The sequence below is a fragment of the Microcaecilia unicolor genome, chromosome 8 (genome assembly GCF_901765095.1).
Source record: "Microcaecilia unicolor chromosome 8, aMicUni1.1, whole genome shotgun sequence".
Taxonomy (NCBI): Eukaryota; Metazoa; Chordata; class Amphibia; order Gymnophiona; family Siphonopidae; genus Microcaecilia; species Microcaecilia unicolor.
Genome location: NC_044038.1, coordinates 239,657,817 through 239,685,595, shown reverse-complemented (window position 1 = coordinate 239,685,595; position 27,779 = coordinate 239,657,817). Strand labels below are relative to the sequence as shown.

At 45.5% G+C, this 27,779-nt stretch overlaps 1 protein-coding gene across 1 annotated transcript in view; it reads left to right on the top strand.

Moving 5' to 3' along the window:
* The first annotated feature begins 4,204 nt into the window (after window positions 1-4,204).
* MAFB (MAF bZIP transcription factor B) overlaps window positions 4,205-27,779 on the top strand; it is a 31,184-nt gene continuing 7,609 nt past the window's right edge. The window contains exons 1-2 of the mRNA XM_030212627.1: window positions 4,205-4,234; window positions 12,758-12,761. The gene's annotated coding sequence lies outside the window, so the exon portion shown is untranslated. The remainder of the gene's footprint in view (window positions 4,235-12,757; window positions 12,762-27,779) is intronic.

The window sequence follows — 27,779 nt, the reverse complement described above, 5'->3', positions numbered from 1 at the left end:
GTGGAATGGATCGGGTGGATGTGAAGCGACTGTTCACGCTATCCAAAAATACTAGGACTAGAGGGCATGAGTTGAAGCTACAGTGTGGTAAATTTAAAACGAATCGGAGAAAATTTTTCTTCACCCAACGTGTAATTAGACTCTGGAATTCGTTGCCGGAGAACGTGGTACGGGCGGTTAGCTTGACGGAGTTTAAAAAGGGGTTAGATAGATTCCTAAAGGACAAGTCCATAGACCGCTATTAAATGGACTTGGAAAAATTCCGCATTTTTAGGTATAACTTGTCTGGAATGTTTTTACGTTTGGGGAGCGTGCCAGGTGCCCTTGACCTGGATTGGCCACTGTCGGTGACAGGATGCTGGGCTAGATGGACCTTTGGTCTTTCCCAGTATGGCACTACTTATGTACTTATGTACTTATGTAGGTACCGCTTATAGAATACGCTTAGGCGAAAATGTTTTCCATGAGGATTTTTTAGGTACCATGTCTAGAATCCCCACCTAAATGTGTTATTTTACTGTTAACGCCAGTTATTAGTTACTAGGTCTCATCCACAAAATGGGACTTATGCTAAAATACCACAAGTTAGTGATAAAATAAAACGTCTTAATGGTAGCCCACGTTAATAATCTCACCCTAGGGAAACCTTTCGAAACCTAATTCAATCCATGGTCCTAAGTCATGCAGATTATTGCAACGGAATCTATGCGGGATGCAAAGAACAACTCACAAAAAAACTCCAGACCGCCCAAAATACAGCAGCCAGGTTGATATTCAGCAAAACACGCTTCGAAAGTGCCAAACCCCTTCGAGAAAAGCTGCACTGGCTCCCAATCAAAGATCGGATCATCTTCAAAATCTGCACTTTAGTCCACAAAATTATATATGGCATAGTCCCAGGATACATGATAGACCTCTTAGATCTACCAATAAGAAACAGAGTCAGGTCGTCAAGATCCTACCTAAACCTACACTACCCAAATTGCAAAGGGCCGAAATACAAAACAACCTACGCATCCGGCTTCTCCTACATAAGCACACAACTATGGAATGGCCTTCCAAAAGCTGTGAAAACAATACATGACCACCTGAACTTCAGGAAATCACTAAAAACCAACCTCTTCAAAAAGGCCTACCCCAACGATCCTACGTAAACCTCTTCACCCAGAAACACAGCATGACTAATGATCGTACTGGACAACACACAATCTTCATCCCTTCCAACCCTCCACACATACCTCATTCGATCACTATACAACCTTGTATTTGCTATCAACCGACTGGGCAAACACCTTTGACGGTACTATGCAAGCCACATTGAGCCTGCAAATAGGTGGGAAAATGTGGGATACAAATGCAACAAATAAATAAAGAAAAATAAAACGTCTTAATGGTAGCCCACGTTAACAATCTATCCACCCCCCCTCAGTTGCAAAGGCTCCCTGTAGCTCCAGTAAGATTCCTCTAAACCCCAAAGCATACAAGAGTCATAGTAGAAGTTAACAAGCCAAAACATCTCTCATATAGATAAGAAAAGATCTTCAATTAAACACAGAAACGTGTATACTCGGTACTGTTCAGAAAGCGGCATTCACACTGAGCATCGGTCTCCTTTATTCTGCTTTCACTGAGACTTTTAACACTTTAAGAGTGCTTACAACAAGCCAGAGTTGGAAACAGCACTGGATCTGAAATCCAGCACCAAAATGAACTGTCCACAAGCCATCCTGTTGGCATGATTGATACTGGAGCACGTAGGTGTAATGGAACTGATGCTGTCTTCCTTGCACCTGTGATTTATTGCGAACAAATTTAAGATGAGAAAAGGCCCCATACCAGGAGCTGCATCTTCCCCCTCAAAGACAGAATGGTCATCCATCACAGGCCACTGCAAAGAGGACCAATAGAGAACAGGCTCATCAGACGAGCCATCGGTTCCTTTGTTGGGATTCTTAACAAGTGTCGGATCAGCAAAAGTCTGTTTAGGCTGGTGGACCTTTCAGGACCAATTCGTAGTGGGTCACTGATTCTGCTGGTGTATCTTATTCTGCACTACAAGCATCAGTTGGGCGGGCAGCGAAGATTAATGAATTTAGCTGCAGACTGCAGCAATCTACCGTGTCTGGAACAAGGATTAAGATTTTTGTGGGGGGTTTTTTAAGCAGAAAACACACGTCCTTAATGAACAGCATTTTCTTGTGATTTACTGAGTGGACGAGGCCCTCAGACCAAGAGCTGGGCTCCTGCATGGTGGTCAGCTATCACACAGAATAATCTAAGGTGATCACATGGTACTAATAAAATCCAGCTGGGACGCAGTGACCAAGGAAGTTTTCAGTGGTATAATTTGGATCATGTCCCATAGTGTGTATCACAAAAACAGGACAGAAGTGATCATTATTGACTATGGCTTGTGTACAAAATTAGATGCGCTAGTCTGTGTTTTGGAAGAAGCTTACTGAGGGTCCCTTTTACTAAGGCGCGTGAGACGCCTAGGTGCGTCCAATGTGCATCAATTTGGAACTACCGCCTGGCTACCGCGTGCCCCAGCGGTAATTCCATTTTTTTACACTCGTCCCATACACACGGCAGAAAACATTTTTTAAACTTTCTATCGCGTGGCGCTAACCGGGCGGTAATCGGCAGTGTACACGCGCTGATGATTACCATCACCTGGTGAATGCGTGAGACCTTACTGCTAAGTTAATGGGTGGCAGTAAGGTCTTAGGCCCCAAATGGACGCGTGCCAATTTTTATTTTGCTGCACATCCATTTTCATCTAAAAAAAAAAGGCATTTTGTTTGCAGGTGCGCTGAAAATTGGACCTGTGCACATCCAATACATGCACCTCCTTTTGAGATGCACACAAAAGAATTTAGGTGCGATTCTTTATAGACTTATGCAACGGCAATGCCAAATTAGTGCCAATACCAATAATTGATTGTTATCAGCCAATGAATTATTATTATTATTTGTAGCATTTGTATCCCACATTTTCCCACCGTTTTGCAGGCTCAACGTGGCTTACAGTACATATTACCGTAAACGGTGTTAGCCGATTACAGTCTGCACAAATACATGGTTTGGATTAATTCAAAACGATATTGTGATAGAATGAGGTACATATATGGTAGGTACAGTTGGGGGGGGGGGGTCTTAGATAGGGAGAGGGGAGGAAGAGTCATTGGATGCCCATTACGGTCTTTGGTTACATTGGGTCGCAGATGTCCAGTTATTTTATGTTGGGTCAGTGGGGTATGCTCTGTTGAAATTAATGACTGTTAATGGCTCATTAACTAATTTAGGGGCTCCTCTTACTAACCCTTAGTAAAAGCGGCCGTTTTTACAACACGCTGATGCCCTTGTAACTACAGCAGGAAAAAAGACATGGCTATGCGGTAAGATTATTATTATTATTACATAGTAACATAGTAGATGACGGCAGAAGAAGACCTGCACGGTCCATCCAGTCTGCCCAACAAGACAACTCATGTGTGCTACTTTTGTGTATACCCTACTTTGATTTTTACCTGTGCTCTTCAGGGCACAGACCGTATAAGTCTGCCCAGCACTAGCCCCGCCTCCCAACCACCAGCCCCGCCTCCCAACCACCGGCTCTGGCACAGACCGTATAAGTCTGCCCAGCACTATCCCGCCTCCCACCACCGGCTCTGGCACAGACCATATAAGTCTGCCCAGCGCTATCCCTGCCTCCCAACCTCCAGTCCCGCCTCCCACCACTGGCTCTGGCACAGACCGTATAAGTCTGCCCCGCACTATCCCCGCCTCCCAACCTCCAGCCCCGCCTCCCACTACCGGCTCTGCTATCCAATCTCGGTATTAGCATTTGTATAGCGCTACCAGACGCACACAGCGCTGAACACCTGATACAAAGAGACAGTCCCTGCTCAAAAGAGCTTACAATCTAAGTAATACAGACAAACAAGACAATTACGGGTGAGGGAAGTAATGGGTGAGAAGGGAGGAAGGGACAAGGGGAGGGCTAGGAGCTAAAAGCAGCAGTGAAAAGGTGGGTTTTCAGCATAGATTTGAAAACAGGTAGAGATGGAGCTAGACGTATAGGTCCAGGAAGTCTATTCCAGGCATAAGGCGCCGCGAGAGAAAAGGAGCGAAGCCTGGAGTTAGCAGTGGAGGAGAAGGAGGACGGCAAGAGAGATTTGTCAAGCGAGTGGAGTTCACGGGGAGGAATGTAGGGAGAGATGAGAGTGGAGAGGTAATGGGGGGGCTGCAGAGTGGATGCATTTAAAGGTCAGTACGAGAAGTTTAAACTGAATGCGGAAGCGGACAGGGAGCCAGTGAAGTGATTTGAGGAGCAGGCTAGTATGGGTATAGCGATTCTGGCGGAAAACAAGTCGTGCCGCAGAATTTTGGACAGATTGGAGAGGAGAGAGATGGCTGAGCGGAAGACCAGTGAGAAGTAAATTGCAATAGTCCAAGCGAGAGGCGACAAGGGTGTGGATAAGGGTTCTGGCAGCGTATTCAGAAAGGAAGGGCGAATTTTGCTAATATTGTAGATAAAGAAGATTGCACTTATGTCATCATCACGCTGGGGGGAGCACTTACTGCCCCCACTGAGGTGGCGGTAAGGGCTCAAACTCTGACCCAGTGGTAACCAGGCAGCGCACGGCACTGCCTGATTAGCACTGGGTAACTGCTGCGGTGAAAAAATAGGGATCTATTTTCTTTAGCGCAAGAAAATGGCGAGCACTAGGGATGGAGCTACCGTCGGCGTCCGCATCGGGCAGGTGGCAGTTCTGGATTCTGCTTGATAAGAGGCTCCCTTAGTTGTGTGCGCAACTCAGGGTCATGCCGAAATTTGGCAACCTTCATAGAATCCACGGGACCCCTCTCGAAGTGTATTTAACTGCTTAGCTTGTAGCGAATAGGGCCGAGCATTCGTTAGCATCCATTTGCTTTGTTAGAGTGACATAAAAAATGTCCTGTGCCCTGAATCAATTGAATGCGCATTAACCTAGGCGTCTTAGGTTGATTAAAAAGCGTTAAAAGTTTTTATTAATATGAACTTAAAAAAAAAACTCCGAAAACTGGAATAAGGCCTAATATAACCGAAACAAACCAAAAATGTTTGCCTGTCCCTAGCGCTGCCTAAAGCTGTGTGTAGAAATATGATTTTATAATGCAGAGTCCCAGGATCCTCTTTCATCTCAATTACGCCTGTCATGACCTTTACGTCCCACTTCCCCCCACCCCGCCACCCTCACTCATGTTGCAGTAGATTTTAAAGGGACTAGGAGAAAGCACGGTGACAGCGAATGCTGGGACAAATCTTTATTTCAGCTAATGCAAAAATGTTCAGCACTGAATTAAAAATAACCTTGCTTTAAAACTAGAACAAAATGAAAATTCTATTTCTGGAGCCTGAACGTAAGCGGAACGCATGGAAAGTGAAGAAAAAAAAAAAAGCAGGCATCAGCATCACCGAATAATCTTTCTGGCATCAATTCATGGCCTCTGTACAGCTCTTTATAGGCAACGTTTGCATGAATATGTAATTAGCAGGAGGATTACCACATCACTCCAGGTCAGCGGAACAGGCTGATCCAGTCTTTGCTTTCCCTGTTGCAGTAATTATTATTATTATTTATTTATTATTTATTGCATTTGTATCCCACATTTTCCCACCTTTTTGCGGGTTCAGTGTGGCTTACAATACATTGTAAATGATGGAAATACAATTTGTTACAACTTGGTTATGGATTACATTGTGTAGAGTTAAGCGAGACAGTCGAAGTAACGTTAAGGAATATAGCGATGGAACATAGACATTGAAACATTGGAAGGGGACAATGGGAGGCTTAAAGGGCAATATTTAGGCATGAAGACATATGGTATACATATTTCTTTGAGTGGAGATATGAGTGATGTGAGATTACTGGGATGAGATTGCAGAAGTGGATGTATGATGCTTTAGTGAACAGTGAGTGTTATCTTTATGTGTTTTGGCTCTTTCCGTAAATTTTGTCAAAAAGATGGGTCTTCAATAATTTGCGGAAGGAAGCTTGTTCGTGGATCGTTCTTAAGTTGTGCGGCAGTGTATTCCAAAACTGCGTGCTTATGTGAGAGAAGGTTGACGCGTGTAGCGTCTTGTATTTCAGGCCCTTGCAGTTAGGGAAGTGGAGGTTGAGGAAAGTTCGGGATGATCTTTTAGCGTTTCTGGGTGGTAAGTCGATTAACTCAGACATGTAGGCTGGGGCTTCGCCGTGAATGATTTTGTGGACTAATGTGCATACTTTAAAAGTGACGCGTTCCTTGAGTGGTAGCCAGTGTAGTTTCTCTCGTAATGGCTTTGCACTTTCATATTTTGGTTTTCCGAAGATGAGTCTGGCTGCCTTATTCTGGGCTGTTTGAAGTTTCCTCAGTATTTGCTCTTTGCAACCTGCGTATAGTGAGTTGCAGTAATAGGGTTATAGTTCGTATTTAACCATTCATTTCTTCATGAGCAGGCCTGATTGGTTTACTTGATGGATTATGTGAGAACAACGCTGGATCTTTTCTCTTAATACTGTTGAACCTATGGGTTTGAATACGGCAGTGGAGTGGCAAGCTCTCTGTTGAACATTACTACCTTGAGAATTGTCTCGTCTGTGATTGGTTGTTCCTCCTGTGAGTGTTTGATATAAAAGCTGGCAGCCATTTTGGGCAGTCTTTTCAGCTCTGGTTCCACTTCCTGAAGAAGAAGATTTGCGAAACAAGTGGCCTTGTCGGGGTTTTAGACTGCTGCAGTGGCATTCCTAGGGTGGCTGACACCCGGGGCGGATCGCCGATGCGCCACCCCCCCGGGTGCAGCGCCCCCCCCGGTTGCAGCGCGACCCCCCACCCCCGGCGAAAGGCTACCTCCCCACGGTGAAAGGACCCCCCCGGGTGCATTTTTACCTGCTGGGGGGGGGGGGGGGTGCCCCGCGCCTGTCGGCTTCGCTCGTTCCATGCTCCCTCTGCCCTGGAACAGGAAGCAACCTTTATGCACTGGAAGAGTAACAATTTGAGGATCCGGTATTGGGAAAGGATACCTCTTTAGCCAAGCTAAGTACTTGTGGGACTTTGTTTTGATAGAAGTCGTGAACTACCAGTGGTGTGTGTTGGAATTTTGGGGATTTGATGTGGATATTTTTGTTTTTTAGTGACTAAGACAGACTGTATGGGTTTTGGCTATTTTTCTCCGCTTTTTTAGTTAACAACTTTTTTCTCCATTTCTGGAGGGGTTTGTTTTGTTGTTGTTGTTGGTCTCTTTTTTTTTTTTTTTCTGGAAACAGCTAATTTAGTGGGACCAATGATAATACCTGGAAACCCCTTTGGGGATCGACTGACCAATGCTCTTTGAGTTTTGAGGCTTCATTTGTTTAAATTGTGAGATTTCTTCATAACTCCCCACAGTCTGGGTTAACCATCTCGTTAGCAACCTGCATGTTTTATGTTCTTTTGGGGATATTTTGAAAGTTTGCTACCCCTTATATATTTTGCCATTAATGCACAGCCATTTTTAAAAATCACCACAGCAGACTTAATGCCACCTATTTTGCAGGCAGTCAGCGCTCCTGCGTTATCTATGTGTAGGGTTACCATATTTTGTTCCCCAAAAAGGAGGACACATGTCCCACCCCCACCACACACCCTGCCAAGCCCCCTTTCACACCCCACCTGCCCCATTCCATGCCCTCGCTCCGCCCCCTGTCGCATTTTCCCCTCCCCCCTGCCACACACCCCGTCACTCCCCCTCCCCGTCACCCCCCTCCCCTTACCTTACTACTGCCCTGGTGGTCTAGTGACCTCTTCAGGGCAGGAAAGAGCCCCCTCTTTCCTGCCCGGAGCGCTGCACTGCATGCATCCTTCCTGTTCCTGATCTTGGCGCCGATTCAAAATGGCCACCGAGAGTTGAAGTCTCGCGAGGTCACTTCAATTCTCGGCGGCCATTTTGAATCGGCACTGAGATCAGGAACAGGAAGGATACATGCAGGGCAGCGCTCCAGGCAGGAAAGAGGCGGCTCTTTCCTGCCCCGAAGGTGGAAGAGGTTACTAAACCACCAGGGCAGTAGTAAGTAAGGGGAGGGGAGGCTAGCAATCTGCCTGTTTGTCAGAAATCTGGACAAATGGGCAGATTGGTAAAACCCGCCTGGTTGCCCGGACATGTCCTCAAAAAGAGGACATATCCAGGTAAATCCGGACATATGGTAACCCTATCCATGTGCTAACCAGTTAGCACTCAGTAATGTAGATGTGATAACTGGTTGGTGCATGAACACCCACCCTCTGCCCTGACACACCCCCTCAAAAAAAATAAAAATAAAATTTAGCACGTGGTTAGCATGCGTACATTCAAAAACCTACCACATGATGTCCCGTGGTAGTCCATATTTTCATCCATTAGGCATGTGTTAGCGTCTGATGCAGCTTAGTAAAATGTCCCTTCTAGCACTTTCTTTCTTGCATGACCTAGACGGCTAGTGTCAGCTAAGTGCTTTGCAGAGACATGTAGATCATAGCAGGCCCACCGAGAGGGACAGCAGGGGGAGGCAAGATTCCCCAGGGCCCGTCTGATGGCAGCATGTCTGAGATTGGTCTCCTGCTCCTGTGTGCTGCAGTGCCGGATTATCGTGTTATCGCATTGACTCTGCTCTGCCAGCCACAAGTCCTTCTTCCTGCCTCGTCCCGCCTCCTGTGTGAAGTACTTCCTGTTTCTGCAAACATGGGAGGGGACGTGGAAGAAAGAAAGACTTGTGCAGCAGAGCAGAGTTAAATTGGTCCCGGCAGACAGGAAGAAGAGACAAGCAAGTAGGCGGGACCGCACACACAGTGGGGGGGGAGGGGGGTCTGTGTGGGAAGGGGGGGGGGAGTGTTTGTCCCAGGCTTAGCTTTGTCTCTTGGCAGCCCTGGATGACAACCTAGAAAATCAGCATCAGAAGTTGTGGGGGGTGGGGGGGGGGGGGAGTGGTTGTAACAGAAGCAGTTAATAACTGGGCCAAAAAAATATAGGCCCAAACTGTGATATTGCATTACTTACTGGCTTTGATCCAAATAATAGACTGCAGTCCAAGAGCAGGGCTTTTTTTGAGGGGGTACTTGGGGGTACTGAGTACCGGCACCTTTTTCATTGTTGCTAAAATTGGCCCATGGAACCCAAGTTTTAATGAAACAGCTCAGGCTCTACACACCAATTCTGCCTTGTCATAGATTCTGTGACTGGTTGCAGGGGGCCTGGTTATTGTGCGGAGGGTCCCCCAGTAATCACCCCACCCCTGAAGGGTGGCCTGGCATTTGAGTACAAGCACCTTTTCCATTGTCTGCTAAAATTGACCCATGGACCTCTAATGAAAGAGCTCAGGCTCTACACACCAATTCTGCCTTGTCATAGATTCTGTGACTAGTTGCAGGGGGCCTGGCTATTGTGGGGTGGCTCCCTCAGTGATCACCCCACCCCTGAAGGGTGGCCTAGAATTTGAGTACCGGCACCTTTTATGCTAGAAAGAACGCACTGTCCAAGAGTAAACAGTTGACCTTAAGACTGTATTTTCCGAGATCTCAGAACTCTAGTACATATTGATGTCGGCTTTTTCATGCCAGAGTGGTGAAATTAAGGTTTGATTACCAACTTTAATATTTAAGTTTCCAAAGAACGAACATCCTTTTTAATGCTATATTTTGAATACACTGGAATAAAAAGAAGGACCATGCAAAACTTACAAGCTATAAAGTTCAAATTAAAAGCCACTGTGATTCACAACGCCCCACTTCCCCCTCCCCCCACCCAGCTGTCACTTTTTCTGATCATTCTGCTCCCAGGCTTTTCAACCCAACACGGTTAGCTTTACTAATCTTGGGCTCTGATTTCCAAAGTTTTTATCCATTTCGGAAAGCAGGGAGAGGAGTGTTTACCAACAGATGAGGGGGGCTTCGCAAACCTTGGCTGCTGCCTTTCAGACATTGTATTATTTTCCTTTAGTTTTATTTGCTCATTTCTTATGCCCCTAAATCAGCGCTTATCAACCTTTTTTGTGGCTGCAGCCTCATGATCGCGGCCAAATAAAATTGTGTGACCCCCCCCCCCCCCCCACCGAAAGTGCAGAACATTGATGCACCTTTGTAGATCCCAAAATACGGGTTTTCTTACCCCATTTGAGATCCCGACCCACAGTTTGGGAATCTCTGCCCTAAATGATAGAGATGTACATTCGTTAGCACACGTGGTGTGGGCATTTTCGATATGTCGTCTACATCCGATTTTGGATGTGTTGCAAGAAAACAACTAGAAACCCAGCAGTGAACATGTCCATTTGCAAACCAGAAAAATGTCCAACTTTTTCTTTTGAAAATGGCCATTTCCTAGATGTTTTGTGCTCAGTGGGTCTCTTTTAGGACCATTTTTAGGAGCATTTGTAGTGCACTGGTCCCCCTCACATGTCAGGACACCAACCGGGCACCTTAAGGGGCACTGCAGTGGACTTCACAAATTGCTCCCAGGTACATAGCTCCCATACCTTGTGTGCTGAGCCCCCCAAAACCCACTCCCCACAACTGTACACCACTACCATAGCCCTTACGGATGAAGGGGGGCACCTACATGTGGGTACAGTGGGTTTGGGGGGGGGGGGGTTGGAGGGCTCCCATTTACCACCACAAGTGTAACAGGTAGGGGGGGGGATGGGCCTGGGTCTGCCTGCCTGAAGTGCACTGCACCCACTAAAAACTGCTGCAGGTACCTGCATACTGCTGTCATGGAGCTGGGTATGACATTTGAGGCTGGCGTAGAGGCTGGCAAAAAATGTTTTTTATCTTTTTTTGGGTGGGAGGGGGTTAGTGACCACTGGGGGAGTAAGGGGAGGTAATCCCCTATTCCCTCCGGTGGTCATCTGGTCAGTTGGGGCACCTTTTTGAGGCTTGGCCGTGAACAAAAAGGGACCAAGTAAAGTCGGCCAAATGCTCGTCAGGGCCGACTTTCTTTTTTCCATTATCGGCCGAAGCTGGCCATCTCTTAACCACGCCCCCGTCCCACCTTCGGTACACTGCCAACACGCCCCCTTGAACTTTCGCCGGCTCTGCGACGGAAAGCAGTTGAAGCCGGCCAAAATCGGCTTTCGATTATACCGATTTGGCTGGCTTTAGGAGAAGGCCGGCCATCTCCCGATTTGTGTCGGAAGATGGCCTGCCTTCTGGTTCGAAAATAAGCAGGACGGTCATTTATCAAGCAGTGCTAGTGGCTCCTGGTACAGTAATGCTGACAAAGCCCATTCCCTTTGAATAGGCTCCGAAGGCTTTGCAGCACGGGAACCACTAGCGCAGCTTGATAAAAGAGACCCTTAGTAAAAAACATCGTAATTTTGGCCCTAAACATTTTCATTTTCTTCCATTATTCCAGAAAAATGTCTACCTTTTGGTGCCGCCCTTGTCCTACCCAAAACACACACCCCCAACACGCCCACACGCCCAACACACCCTTGACATTTACATGAATTATGGGGCAAAACATCTATTAGGGTGTCGAAAATCACAATGAGAGAAAAAGGTCCTTCTGCCACCTTATGAAGTATTTGAATGTTATTTTTTTTTTGAAAATTTTATTTTTTTGTTACATTTGTACCCTGCACTTTCCCACTCATGGCAGGCTCAATGCAGCTTATATGGGGCAATGGAGGGTTGAGTGACTTGCCCAGAGTCACAAGGAACTGCCTGTGCCTGAAGTGGGAATCGAACTCAGTTCCTCAGGACCAAAGTCCACCACTCTAACCACTAGGCCACTCATCCACTGTCCACCCTAACCACTCCTCCACTGTTGCTACTATTTGAGATTCTACATGGAATGTTGCTATTCCACTTAGCAACATTCCATGTAGAAGTCGGCCCTTGCAGATCTCTAATGTGGTCACGCAGGCTTCTGCGAGTCTGACGTCAGACTCACAGAAACAGAAGCCTGCGCAGCCTTCTACATGAAATGTTGCTGGTGGAATAGCAACATTCCATATTTTATTTTTGTTACATTTGTACCCTGCGCTTTCCCACTTATGGCAGGCTCAATGCGGCTATGGAGGGTTAAGTGACTTGTCCAGAGTTACAAGGAGCTGCCTGTGCCTGAAGTGGGAATCGAACTCAGTTCCTCAGGACCAAAGTCCACCATCCTAACCACTAGGCCACTCCTCCACTGAGGTCCAAATGAGCCCCTTGATCTGTTTTGGCACTTTTAAAAGATTTAGAGCCGGGGGGGGGGGGGGGGGGGGGGGGGGGGGGGGTTGATGCGCTGAGGGGGACACATGCCTAAATTTACATGCACAATTTTTGGCAACTTTCATAGAATTAGGGGGATAATGTCATTTGTTAGGAAAGTGTGTTATGATACAAACATTGGTCTCTGCATCACAATTGCAAGAATCAAATGTAATGGTAATGTTTGTACAAAGCAAGGGGGGGGGAGGGGAATGAGGAATGTAACTGCAGCAAGAAAGGAATAAACAAGGACATTCACATATTCCACCACAGGTCTCAGAAATAGAGACATTTACAGTCGGACAAAGAGCTGTGGGATTTCCCTTCAGTAACTGCTTGCACACCAGATCAGAGGTAGGGAGGGCTGTGCTGCCCTCTGACAGGACTGTGTTTGCATTTGAACATTTTGGAACCTGTAAGGGAAATTGGCTTCATTTATTTTTTTATATTTGCAGCCTGAAGTGTGACCCCAAGTGGCTCTTTTGGGAAATGGCACATCATGCAGGAAAAGGCTGTGAATGAAAAGAGAGGTTTACTGTGCAACACATGCATGAATCGGTCACTAGAAAAGGTGTTAATTCTGCTTGCACCTCTCATTACATCCCCTCCCCCCCCAGGAAAAGGAATTTGAGGCCACAAAAGAGGAATTCCACATTTAGAAGGTTACATTGTAGTTCTCATTAAAATTAAATGTGGAACTTCAGAAAGTTTGTTAAAGTCTTGTTCCGTGCTCTGGCTACATCGTTGGCCTAATCATTTCTCTCACAAACATTGCTTTGTGCATTTCAATTATAGCCTAATCAACAGAAATCAAACAAAATAAAACATGGAAAAGAAAATAAGATGATACCTTTTTTATTGGACATAACTTAATACATTTCTTGATTAGCTTTCGAAGGTTGCCCTTCTTCGTCAGATCAGAAATAAGCAAATGTTGGTAGATGACAGTTAATATAAGTGAAACATCAAAGCATTTCAGTGACAGTCTAACAGGGTGGGGGTGGATAGGTGAGAGGAGGGTGACAAACAGAGCAATACAACTTTATGGTTTATAATGGGCTAGAAAACCCAGATCCTTGTTAAGTCCTGTCTGTTGGGTGTCAAAATATTCAATCATCCTGACTTCAAAGGTCTTACGTTCCTGTATTGTTTTAAAGTTACCTTTCAGGATTCTTACTATGAAATCACTGGCACAGTGTTCTGGTTTTGTAAAGTGCTGCCCCACAGGGGTGGAATCCTGGCTGGTACTGGCATTCTTCATGTGATGTCTTTTAAATCTTGTTAGACTATCACTGAAATGCTTTAATGTTCCCATGAATATCTCTTATCCACCCCCACCCTTTTAGACTGTCACTGAAATGCTTTGATGTTTCACTTATATATACTGTCATTTACCAACATTTGCTTATTTCCGATCTGACGAGAAAGGGCAACCTTCGAAAGCTAATCAAGAAATGTATTAAGTTATGTCCAATAAAAAAGGTGTCATCTTATTTTCTTTTCCATGTTTTATTTTGTTTGATTTCTATAGATTCTACATGGAATGTTGCTATTCCACTAGCAACATTCCATGTAGAAGTCGGCCCTTGTAGATCACCAATGTGGCCACGCAGGCTTCTGCTTCTGTGAGTCTGACGTCCTGCACGTACGTGCAGGACGTCAGACTCACAGAAACAGAAGCCTGCGCAGCCTTCTACATGGAATGTTGCTAGTGGAATAGCAACATTCCATGTAGAATCTCCAAAAGTAGCAACATTCCATGTAGAATCTCCAATGGTATCTATTTTACTGTCATAGTAATGCTTGAAGGTTTTCACTTATATACACTGTCAGCTAGCACATTTGCTTATTTCCGATCTGAGGAAGAAGGGCAACCTTCGAAAGCTAATCAAGAAATGTATTAAGTTATGTCCACTAGCAACATTCCATGTAGAAGTCGGCCCTTGTAGATCACCAATGTGGCCGCGCAGGCTTCTGCTTCTGTGAGTCTGACGTCCTGCACGTACGTGCAGGACGTCAGACTCACAGAAACAGAAGCCTGCGCAGGAATGTTGCTAGTGGAATAGCAACATTCCATGTCTCCAATAGTAGCAACATTCCATGTAGAATCTCCAATAGTAGCAACATTCCATGTAGAAGTCGGCCCTTGTAGATCACCAATGTGGCCGCGCAGGCTTCTGCTTCTGTGAGTCTGACGTCCTGCACGTACGTGCAGGACGTCAGACTCACAGAAACAGAAGCCTGCGCAGGAATGTTGCTAGTGGAATAGCAACATTCCATGTAGAATCTCCAATAGTGGCAACATTCCATGTAGAATCTCCAATGGTATCTATTTTACTGTCATAGTAATGCTTGAATGTTTTCACTTATATACACTGTCAGCTAGCACATTTGCTTATTTCCGATCTGAGGAAGAAGGGCAACCTTCGAAAGCTAATCAAGAAATGTATTAAGTTATCTCCAATAAAAAAGGAATCATCTTATTTTCTTTTCCATGTTTTATTTCTATTGATTACCTTTAAAAGTGGACTAACACGGCTACCACCCCTCTCTACTCAATTATAGCCTGGGTCTCAATGTGGGATCTCAGAATCTAGTGTTGCTGCTGCAGCTTTAATTTTTCTCACTTCAAACTATCTTTCCGTCTCATTCAAGCGTTTCCTTCGCTGATATGTGCCTTGATGAGATTTTAAGCACCGAAGAGTTTGATCTGTCTGTTATGGGGCATATTAAAAAATGCGCCAAAAATTAGGTGTAAAAAAGTACGGGAACTAGGTAGCAATTCTGTGAGCATAAGTCAGCACTGTGCATCCACAAACACTTATGCTACATCAAAAGGATGGTGTAAATGTTCATACTTAAAGTTGGCAGTCGTTCATGTACACATGCAACTGGAAGACACGACCCCACTCTTCACATGGGCACAACCCCTGTTCCTCCCTCAGTCACGCCCCTGCTCCTCCCATGGGCACATCCCCATTCCTCCCATGGTCATGCCTCTGCTTCTCCCATGGGCACACCCCCATTTGTTCACACCTCTGCTCCTCCCATGGGCACAGCCCCATTCCTCCCACGGTCATGCCTCTGCTACTCCCAAGGGCATATCCCTGTTCCTCCCATGGTCATGCCTCTGCTCCTCCCATGGGCACACCCCCATTCTTCCCATGGTCATGCCTCTGCTCCTCCCATGGACACATCTCCATTCCTCCCATGGCCACACCTGTGCTGTTCCCATGGCCACACCCCATTTGGTCACACCTCTGTTCTTCCCATGGGCACATCCTTATTCCTCCCATGGGCACACCCCCATTTGGTCACACCTCTGCTCCTCCCATGGGCACACCCCCATTCCTCCCATGGTCACGCTGCTTCTCCCATGGGCACACCCCCATTTGGTCACACCTCTGCTCCTCCCATGGGCACATCCCCATTCTTCCCATGGTCACACCCCTGCTCCTCCCATGGTCACACCCCTGTTCCTCCCACAATCACGTCCCTGCTCCTCCCATGGGCACATCCCCGTTCTTCCCATGGTCACATCCCTGCTCCTTCCATGGTCACACCCCTGTTCCTCCCACAGTCACGTCCCTGCTCCTTCCATGGGCACATCCCCATTCTTCCCATGGTCACACCCCTGCTCCTCCCATGGTCACACCCCTGTTCCTCCCACAATCACGTCCCTGCTCCTCCCATGGGCACATCCCCGTTCCTCCCATGTTCACACCTCTGCTCCTCCCATGGTCACACCCCTGCTCCTCCCATGGTCACACCCCTGTTCCTCCCACAGTCACGTCCCTGTTCCTCCTATGGGCACATCCCCATTCCTCCCATGGTCATGCCTCTGCTTCTCCCATGGGCACACCCCCATTTGTTCACACCTCTGCTCCTCCCATGGGCACAGCCCCATTCCTCCCATGGTCATGCCTCTGCTACTCCCATGGGCATATCCCTGTTCCTCCCATGGTCATGCCTCTGCTCCTCCCATGGGCACACCCCCATTCTTCCCATGGTCATGTCTCTGCTCCTCCCATGGACACATCTCCATTCCTCCCATGGCCACACCTGTGCTGTTCCCATGGCCACACCCCATTTGGTCACACCTCTGTTCTTCCCATGGGCACCTCCCATGGGCACACCCCCATTTGGTCACACCTCTGCTCCTCCCATGGGCACACCCCCATTCCTCCCATGGTCACGCTGCTTCTCCCATGGGCACACCCCCATTTGGTCACACCTCTGCTCTTTCCATGAGCACATCCCCATTCCTCCCATGGTCATGCCTCTGTGACTCCCATGGCCACACCCCTGTTCCTCCCATGGTCACGCCTCTGCTTCTCCCATGGGCACACCCCCATTCCTCCCATGGTCATGCCTCTGCTACTCCCATGGGCACACCCTTGATCCTCCCAAGGTTACGCCTCTGCTCCTCCCATGGCCACACCCCCATTCCTCCCATGGTCATGCCTCTACTCCTCCCATGGGCACACCCTTGCTGAATACTGGACCAGCCAGCCTGCATAACTTTTTTTTCTTTACTAATGCCCCCAATCCCCCTCAAGCCCCCACAAGCTCCCCCTCCACCAAGAGCTGTTCACCGCTGTGGGTTCAATATTGCCTCTATTGTATTTTCAGGGCACCATGGAACAGTGGTGGGATAAGTGTGAGTAGAATGATAGCTCATCTGGAAGCTGCTTTCTCATTTTTACAGCACTGAAGTGGTTAAACCTCCAGGAAGAACTGCTTGATTTTCCGATAATAAAAAGGAGTTGTTCTAGATCCAGGTTCACCAGCGCATTTTATTGCATTCCAGAGCCCTGTAGATGATGTTCTAAAACACGGCAAGCTCACGACTGGTCGTGAATGACCTAAAACTGGTTTATTTTGTTGGAAAAGGACAGCAAAGCTTTGAACTAAAAAGAAAGAAAGAACTGCATTCCTGAGAAGTACAGTTCACTGTTAAATAGCTGACAGGACCTATCTCTGCTTTGACCGCAGATTAAATTTATAACTTGTTAAGCAACTCAGGGTAGCAAAAGATTTGAAGTGGAGACTGAACCCCCCCCCCCCCCCCCCAGCGCGTCTGCAGTTTGCAGATAGGCAGGCTTTCCTCTCTGTTGGCCACTAGCCCCTCTCCCTCCATCCTCCAAGCACCATACAATGAGCTGAAGACCCTTAATCTGAAATCCTCCCATCACGCCTGGCATTAAAGTGTCACTCAATTGCGATCTTGCACTGGTGCAACCTGTTCTCCTCAACTGAATGCAGACTGTGTTTCAGCATTCTCTGCCGTATGGCAACATCCTAAGAAGATCAGACGTGTTTTTTAATGACTCCTCCAGTCCAGGTCCTGCTATCTGTTCTCTTTAAATCTATCCTATCACATCTAGTCTATGCAAAACTACATAGAGGGTTGGTTTTGGATCCTGCACAGAGGCAGCAGCACCGGTTATAAAAAGTGGAAAAGCCATAAGTACGTAAGTAATGCCACTGGACATTTTCAGCAAAACACCCTAAATCGGATTTAAACATTATATTGAAAGACCAGGAAAACCATATACATTCTACAAGTATCTCTTGGATACAATATAATAAGTACATAAGTAATGCCACACTGGGAAAAGACCAAGGGTCCATCGAGCTCAGCATCCTGTCCACGACAGCGGCCAATCCAGGCCAAAGGCACCTGGTGAGCTTCCCAAACGTACAAACATTCTATACAATCAAGCCATTGTGACATCACTAATGAGGTTGGCTCTTATTGGTGGAATGAGCCACTATGACATCACAATAGGTTAAATCACTGCTCTATGTAATAAAAGTGAGACAAGTAGAGGACATAAGTACATAAGTAATGCCACACTGGGAAAAGACCAAGGGTCCATCGAGTCCAGCATCCTGTCCACGACAGCGGCCAATCCAGGCCAAGGGCACCTGGCGAGCTTCCCAAACGTACAAACATTCTATACATGTTATTCCTGGAATTGTGGATTTTTGCCAAGTCCATTTAGTAGTGGTTTATGGACTAGTTCTTTAGGAAACCGTCTAATCCCTTTTTAAACCCTGCCAAGCTAACCACCTTCACCACTTTCTCTGGCAACGAATTCCAGAGTTTAGTTATGTGTTGGTTGATTTTCAATCATTTTCAGATTTCTTGTAATGTTCTTCCCCTTTCTTTGAATAATCACAATTTAAAGGACACTACTAAGTAAGGAGCCGTTTCACAAAATTTCGGTAGGGCTACCGCGCAGGTAGCGTGCGTCAAATTGGCCCTACTGCCGGGGTAGTGCAGGGGCCCAGCAGTCATTTCAAAGTCGGCACACGCAATTTCCCATGGGAGAAAACAATTTTCTATTTTCTACTGCGGGGGGCGCTCCTGGAAGTAATTGGCAGCGTGGCCACATTGCCGCAAACTGCCCGATTACCGTGGGGTTAGCGCATGAGCCCCTAACTGCCAAGTAAATAGGAGGCGGTAAGGGGGTCATGCGCTAAATGACCAGTTACTAATTTTGGACTTCGCGCCTGGCCATTATTGCCATAAATAGAAATTCGACTTTTTGGCAGACGCGTTAAGAGGTGGCCGGAGCACGTAGGAAAAATCACCTGCTAAAAGTAGCACAAGCCACGTTTTAGTATGCCTTCGTAAAAGGACCCCGAAATGACTTTGGAAGCTTCACTGCAAATGCGTCTATATTGTCCAACGTAGATGATGCCTGATTTTCTTCCTGCGTTATCTCTTTAAGCCTCCCAGGGCACATTATTTCATCTAAAACCAAACACACTTCATTGAAACGATTCTTGTCTCCTCTTCCCAAAGAAAATGGACTTGTAGATCACTTTTCCCCTCCTCTTTTACATCTCTTTACAACTTGCTGCCATCCGACCTACAATTTACTTGTTCGTTCGGGTATCAAGGTTTCTGGCTCGTACTGCATTGACACAGTCCAATCAAAAGATTACTATATTCAAGTTCTTTTGTAGACCCATCAGAGTTAGACCCAGACTCGATTAGTAGTCACCAAAACAATATTTATGTATGGTAATAGGGTTCTTGTCTTCCTCCTCATCGGTCAAGATATATGTATGATTTTTCAAAATCCCCCAGTCTTAATTTTTAACTTTTCTATTTTTTATATCCAAAAACAGATAGTATGTACTCTTTTACTTAGCTTTAAAAAGGCTCAAATCGGCTAGACGTTAGGTTGTACTCCTTCTGAAGTTAAACAGTAAAGGCTACACTCAGGGGCGTAGCCAGACACCCAATTTTGGGTGGGCCTGGGTCCAAGATGGGTGGGCAGAAGAACTCCATTTGTCCCACAAGTGATTTGGTCTCTCCCTCTCTCGCCTGCATGCCATATGGTCTCTCAAACATCCCCCTCCCCCCAACTAATACACACTGCTCATGTTGGCCCCAGAGCCTTCCCTCTGATGCAACTTCCTGTTTCCACATAGGCGGGAATACATCAGAGGGAAGGCCGTAGGGCTGGTGCGAGCAGTATGTATCAGTCGCTGCTCAATGCAGGCGAAGATCTGCTATTTACAAGGTATACAGGAGGGACAGTCGTTGGGAGTTTTTGGCTGGTGGGGCTTAGGGATCCCTTCCAGCCACATCATAGGTGTGTTGCTACTGTGTGGGCCTGAGCTCAAAGTGGGTGGGCCTGGGTGGCTACGCCACTGGGCTACACACCGACACGTGTTTCGCCACATAAGCTTCCTCAAGGTATGTACCTTTCATGTCTCAAAACGAGTATCCACTGATCACAGCCCCGACTGCCAATATTGTTTTGAGACATGAAAGGTACATACCTTGAGGAAGCTTATGTGGCGAAACACATGTCGCTGTGTAGCCTTTAGCTTCAGAAGAAGTACAACCAGTGCCGTAGCGAGGGTGCCTGACACCCGGGGCGGGTCGCCGCTGCGCACCTCCCCCGGGTGCAGGGCACGGCGCCCCCCCCCTCCGGAGCGCACCCCCCCGAAATGCACCCTACCTTTCAGCGGGGGGCAGGCGGGAGGGCCGATCCGCCCCCTGTGCACGTCACTGGGAGCTGCGTCAGCTCTGCTTCTTCCCTGCTTTCTCTGCCCCGGAACAGGAAGCAGGGGCGTAGCCAGCCTTCCGTGGGGGAGGGGTCCAGAGCCCAGGGGGAGGGGACACATTTTAGCCCTCCCCCCGGCGCCGCCCCCCCCACCGCCGACACTGCCGCCCCGCCCCTCCTGCCGCGAACCCGCCGCCGCTGCAGCCTACCTTTACTTTTGCTGGCGGGGGATCCCACTCCCCGCCAGCCGACGTCTTCTTCTCAGTCGCTTCCTGCTCTTCAATTTGTTTGCTGACGTCCTCGTCAGCAAACAAATTGAAGAGCAGGAAGGACTGAGAAGACGTCGGCTGGCGGGGAGTGAGATCCCCCGCCAGCAAAAGTAAAGGTAGGCAGCGGCGGGGGCGGGTTCGCCGGGAGGGGGGTCCTGGGGTGAATCTGCGGGGGCCCCGGCCCCCTCAGGCCCCACGTAGCTATGCCACTGACAGGAAGTAACCTGTTCCGGGGCAGAAAGAGCAGGGAACTAGCGAGCCGACACCCCCCCCCAGCGCGTGCACCCGGGGCGGACCGCCCCACCGTCCCCCCCTTCCTACGCCACTGAGTACAACCTAACGTCTAGCCGATTTGAGCCTTTTTAAAGCTAAGTAAAAGAGTACATACTATCTGTTTTTGGATATAAAAAATAGAAAAGTTAAAAAAAAATAAGACTGTGGGATTTTGAAAAATCATACATATATCTTGACCGATGAGGAGAAAGACAAGAACCCTATTACCATACATAAATATTGTTTTGGTGACTACTAATCGAGTCTGGGTCTAACTCTGATGGTCTACAAAAGAACTAGGATTACTGATAATGCTATCTATTTAAGGGGCCTGTAGCTCTCCAAAGTGAGTCACAAATCTCACCTCTTAATTGTGCTCTGACCTCTGTTTCTCTGCAGCCTTAAAAAAAGAAAAAATGTCATCAAACAGTGTTGATGTTCATTAGCCAATTCATATATTACCAAGCTTACCCATATCAAGGTGGTTAAAGAGTTATAATAAACAACATATCATATAGCAAAATGAACTCCAATATCAGACAGGACAGACCTAAATCGCAACCGTACAAGCCAGCTATCTCACTTATTACTACGTCCGTGGAGTAAGATATCTTTAGAATGACAATTGTCTCAATAAACTCTCACCTCCCCCACAGCCAAAATGTTGTATGCCTGATGAAAAGACAAACTTTTAAGTATTATTTTAAATGTCTTTAAATCAGCTTCTGCTCTTAAATGTTTCGGCAAATTATTCCACAAATCTCTGGTGCACAACAAGAAAATATCCTTTCTCTAATCCAGTCCCTGGTGCTTGAAAAATGACTGATCCTTGAATTGTAATGAATAGGAAATGTCCATCTGCCCTGTGTCAGTGAACACAAACTCCATCCTCGGTCTGCAAGGTGAGCAAAGTCTGAATTAAAGTTAAAAAAGCTTCCTACATCATTGAATACAGGAGGTCTTCAACTGCAAATCAAAATACTGTTACTTATCATGAATACAAGCAGGGAGTAGAATTTATTTCTCCTTTCTAGGAAACAGTAAGGTATCATAATTACAGCTGATCAAATCCCCCTCTGTATTGTCTTGCCCCTGTGCTCAGAGAGGCTTTGGTTTTATTTAACCTGCAGGTTTCAACAGGACATCCTGCCAGATTCCTTGTGACGGATTCCTGAAGCATTATCCTAAAGGGGGATTTGGCACAGCGGAAACAGAAAATCCAGCCAATGCAGGACAGACGGTGGGTTCTGGAACACCGGCTTGGCTGCTCCTTCTTTCGTTTCAAAGGCTGAAGAGCAGATAGTACTGCATTATGCTTGTGTAAGCAGTGCAGCGCTGGTTAATCAGATGTTAGAGACACGACTGCCTCAGAAAGGAAAAGGTTGATGTTTGTCAAGTTTAAATTAATGAAGAAAATCGGACGCAGTTTTAAGATGACTTGCTAAAGGCATGGGGGTTCTTCTGTTAACTTCCAATCCTCTTTGTTGCTTTATCCTAATATAATTTCAAAGCTTTTCCTTTTAGTTTATACAGTACAGTCTCAATTATAGGACATAAACGGGACCAACCCATTGTCGGATAAGTGAAAAGTTGGATAATACAGAAAACAATGGTAACCCATTTAAAATGCATGGAAAATATACTTTATGAATAAAGAACAGGCATAGGGTTTCTGTATTTAAAATATTGGTTATTAGCAGCAACGCAATGATGTCATCGGGGATGGGGGGGGGGTCTGTCGGATATGCTGCGTTTGTCCTGGAAACCACTTATTTTTTTCATATTTTGGTCAAATTCTACTGCACAGTCTCTCTCTGTTTATTGGAAAAATATTTCATAACCACAGAAAAGCGGTATAACAAGTCCCATTCCCCATAAAATAAATTCTGATTTCCCACAAACTCAACTTTTCTCCATTCTATTTTTAACCTTCTCTCAATCCCCTTCTCCTCCCACCCCCATCACTTACTCTCCCAAAGTTCAGGGGACAACCTGTTAATTATACCAATGAATGATCTGTCTCTGGTGGGATACGCGCTTTCTTTCTTTCATGCCTCCACAACGCCAAGGACACACGAACCTTTTGCCAACTTTAAACGATCAGTGCATACTTTCTGAAAGCTGGTGGATTTCTCCTGAAATATGGTGATCGTCTCTTCATATGATGCAATAAAACACATTCCTTAAAACAAATGGAAAACCCCCTGGGTATTCAGAATTAGAGGAAAATTGTCCTAATCCCAAACATTCTCTTCTCTTTGCTTCAGAAGGCTTTGCCCATAAGAGGACCTGATAAAATGTTATCAAATGATACACCCTCAAGATACCACCTGAAATGGGCTTCCAAAACACTAGATCATTTAAAATAACGGTAACATTTTGCACTTATATCATCATCTAGATTAACTTCTAACCCGCTGCGGCCATTCTGAGCGGAATTATTTTTCATCCATGCGTGCGGTCAGACCGATTCCACAGGACGGTGGTGAATTATCACTACAATGTCAGGGCAATATTGAACAACTAGTCAAGAAACAGGAAAGGCAAATGCTATTTAAGTGTGAACAGGAGTTGAAATAGAGAAAAAAAAAAAAGCAACCTACCACGATAAGACACTCTGCCACGGCTTTCCTGGATTCTTTGGTAATGCAATCTCCATATTCATTATTGGGACAATCTTCCTGCTAGACAAATTTATATTTTTTATATCCAGGCTGAGTTTAATTAGCTCAGGGTGAAATCAGCCTGCTGGCTTCTCATAGCGGTGCCTTCACAAGGAAACCCGTTGAACACTCTAGTCTCCAAAGGGGTGGGAAAAATATTTCTATAGCTATTTTTTTTGTCACAATAAGCAAAAAAAAAAACTCCTAACAAAGAATTCCAGGATCTCTCTAATAATGTCACCCTAAATTTGTGTGGGATTTTCTTTTTCCATTAATCTAAACACGCAAACATCAACATTTTCCTTTCGGAAGCACTTGTGTCTCTAATAGATGATTAACCAGCGCTGCGCTGCTTACACAGGCGAAATACAGCACCGTCTGCTCTTCAGTCTTTTTGAAATGAAAGAAGGAGCAGCCAGGCCTGTTTTCCAGTGCCGGCCGCCTGTCCTTCTACATTGGCTGTGCTTGCTGTGCAAAAAAAAAAAACCCTTTTAGAATAATGCTTTGAGAACTGGTTATCAGAAATCTGGCAGGATGTCCTGTTGAAACCTATAAGGTTAAATAACAGCAAAGCTTCTCAGAGCACAGGGGCAAGACATATGGAGGGGGGATCTGACAAGCAGTAATTATGAAATCTTGCTGTTCCCTAGAAAGAGAAATGCGCGGTGCCTATTCCTTGCTTTGGATTCATTAATAAATAATTAGGCCTAATGCTACCCAATGCATTTTAATTAGTGGCGGAATGCAAACGACTTATAATGCTATGTGTGGGGGTTGGGAAGGCGGTTGCCATTCATAGGCAAACATTTTGCCTGGCATCTGACTCCACGGGTTCACTGGGAAACAAATCCTTTTTTTAGCCGGAAAGGGATTATAGCTGAGGGATTGTTTAATGCTGTATGAATATTTTGTTAAGAAGTTCACATTGATTAAAAAAAAAAAAAAAAAGGAAGAATCATTTTAAGATACGTTAAATAACTGTGACCGAAAACTGATTTTTCTTCTTTTGGAAATAAAATAGTGAGAAGCTTTTGCCTCGAATCTGCTTCTGAACTGAATTATGTGTTTTGATAGAGCTGCAGGCCAGGGCTTTCCTGTGAGAAGTGAAATTAGTATGAGGAGTGGGCTGGGAAATATAGGAACAATAAAGGAAGAGGGGATCAAAAAATGTATTTGGGGGTGGGGGGTGGGTGGGTGGAGGTTTTTCTTTTCTTTTGCAATGTTGATGGATGCATTCTTACAGGTCATTGATTTTACTTTATTCTTGTGAGTTTATAATGGTTCGTACTTTCACCAATAAAAGAGATTTAAAACTGAAAAAAAGAGATTCAGAAATGAATGCTTTTTAAGCTTCTGGGTAGAGAGGAGTGTGGTAGCCGTGTTAGTCCACTCTTAAAGGTTATCAATAGAAATCAAAGAAAATAAAACATGGAAAAGAAAATAAGATGATGTCCTGTCTGTCCTAACCCTTATCCCTTACTTGTCCTGTCTGTCGTAATTACATTGTAAGCTCTATTGAGCAGGGACTGTCTCTCCATGTTCAAGTGTCAAGCGCTGCGTACATCCGGTAGCGCTATAGAAATGATAAGTAGTAGTAGTAGTAAGGTGATACCTTTTTTATTGGACATAACTTAATACATTTCTCGATTAGCTTTCGAAGGTCGCCCTTCTTCGTCAGATCGGAAATGAAGGGCGACCTTCGAAAGCTAATCAAGAAATGTATTAAGTTATGTCCAATAAAAAAGGTATCATCTTATTTTCTTTTCCATGTTTTATTTTGTTTGATTTCTATAGATTCTACATGGAATGTTGCTATTCCACTAGCAACATTCCATGTAGAAGTCGGCCCTTGCAGATCATCAATGTGGCCGCGCAGGCTTCTGCTTCTGTGAGTCTGACGTCCTGCACGTACGTGCAGGACGTCAGACTCACAGAAACAGGAGCCTGCGCAGCCTTCTACATGGAATGTTGCTAGTGGAATAGCAACATTCCATGTAGAATCTCCAATGGTAGCAACATTCCATGTAGAATCTCCAATGGTATCTATTTTACTGTCATAGTAATGCTTGAATGTTTTCACTTATATACACTGTCAGCTAGCACATTTGCTTATTTCCGATCTGAGGAAGAAGGGCAACCTTCGAAAGCTAATCAAGAAATGTATTAAGTTATGTCCAATAAAAAAAGGTATCATCTTATTTTCTTTTCCATGTTTTATTTTGTTTGATTTCTATTGATAAGCTTTTGGGGAACTTTCCTGAAGATGCAACCTGGAAAGGGAATGCGTTTCTAATATTCGGTATTCACGGGTATTTTTGTGTGTGAATATACCCTTCAAATGACAAATTATTTACCAGTATTGTTATATAGCTGGAGGAGAGGTTCTGAAGAAAAAGTGTTACAGCAAATAGGAAAAATGCAGACTTTTCAGGCTTCTTTCGGAAAAGGAGAAAACATAAGATCAAACTCAATGAAGTGCGTGTGTCTCTCCATAGCAGGAAGCTGTAACATGCTTTGCTTTGGAGGAAAATGAACTATGAATGACTTGGGGTGAAATGACACTGATGGTTTAATGCCCAACGTGAGAGGAAATCTTCAAGGACCGACTGCAGCCCACAGCAACAGCACAGGTAGGAAGTAAATCCTGCCTAGAACCCCTCCCCCCCTCTGTCTTCCAAAGATGCTTCGGAACGTTAAATCCCCGGAGTTTCTTTTCTCAGTCTTTATTTCTCCAGATTCCCGCACATACTCTGGGCTCTTTCATAAGAAGTAAAACTGCCAGCTAAAAAAGCCGACACACCCATCAAATCTTCAGGGACTACTGAAAAGTCATCCCAGCTTCCGATGAGGAAGGCTAAAGTACTGAGTTTGTGTCTAGAAAATATTTGTTGACTCTTATTTCTAGATCTTTAAAAATATACAAAGAAGGTCAAAATTTGTCCAGAATCTGTCTTCGCCTGCAGCTTTCCCCTCTGCCTATCCTGGTCCATAAAACAAGGTGGATCTGGGAAACCCACTGCTTATTCCTATAATACTGTCAATCTACCGTGACAGTACTCTACTGTGCCCTGAAGAGCACAGGTACAAATCAAAGTAGGGTATACACAAAAAGCAGCAAATATGAGTTATCTTGTTGGGCAGACTGGATGGACCGTGCAGGTCTTTTTCTGCCGTCATCTACTATGTTATGTTACTATGTTACTGCTTATTAAACATACAACAGGAGTATGTAATGTCTTGCAGGTAAAGATATGTATCTACCTACTATAAAAGGAAAGTCTCATACGGTCACCGGGGTAGTTTATTATCACCAATACAGGTGAACCCCTATTTTGTGACTATTATAATCATAGACTAACCCCCTTCTCCTCCTCCTATTTTCAATTTTTCTTGTTTTATTAACCTTTTCTATAGAGACAAAGGTATTATATATGTGTGACTCTGGGCAAGTCACTTAACCCTCCATTGCCCCATGTAAGCTGCATTGAGCCTGCCATGAGTGGGTACAAATGTAACAAAAATAAAATAGATGCTATTGGAGATTCTACATGGAATGTTGCTACTATTGGAGATTCTACATGGAATGTGGCTACTATTGGAGATTCTACATGGAATGTTGCTATTCCACTAGCAACATTCCATGTAGAAGGCTGCGCAGGCTTCTGTTTCTGTGAGTCTGACGTCCTGCGCGGCCACATTGGTGATCTGCAAGGTCCGACTTCTACATGGAATGTTGCTAGTGGAATAGCAACATTCCATGTAGAATCTCAAATAGTAGCAACAGTGGAGGAGTGGCCTAGTGGTTAGGGTGGTGGACTTTGGTCCTGGGGAACTGAGTTCAATTCCCACTTCAGGCACAGGCAGCTCCTTGGGACTCTGGGCAAGTCACTTAACCCTCCATTGCCCCATGTAAGCTGCATTGAGCCTGCCATGAGTGGGAAAGCGCAGGATACAAATGTAAGAAAAAATATATATATATGTCTGTTTTTTTTATATTTTTTCTATGCCAATCCTGCTTCTTTCAAAATCTCGTGGCAACTATACTTAATTTTATAGCTCCGAGATTGCTATTTCCTCCTGTGTAGAACCATATATCCAACGGCTTTGAAAAAGATATCACGGCTGTACTCTTAATATTCCGGAATTAAAATCAACACTTATCTGTATGTCCAGGCGCTGTTGCTTGCCCTATAACAAGCAGCAGAAAATCTGTTTTACTGTTCTGAGATCCTGCCAGGTGTTTGTAACCTGGATTGGCCACAGCTGGAAACAGGATACTGGGCTTGATGGACTTTCAGCCCGTCCCAATACGG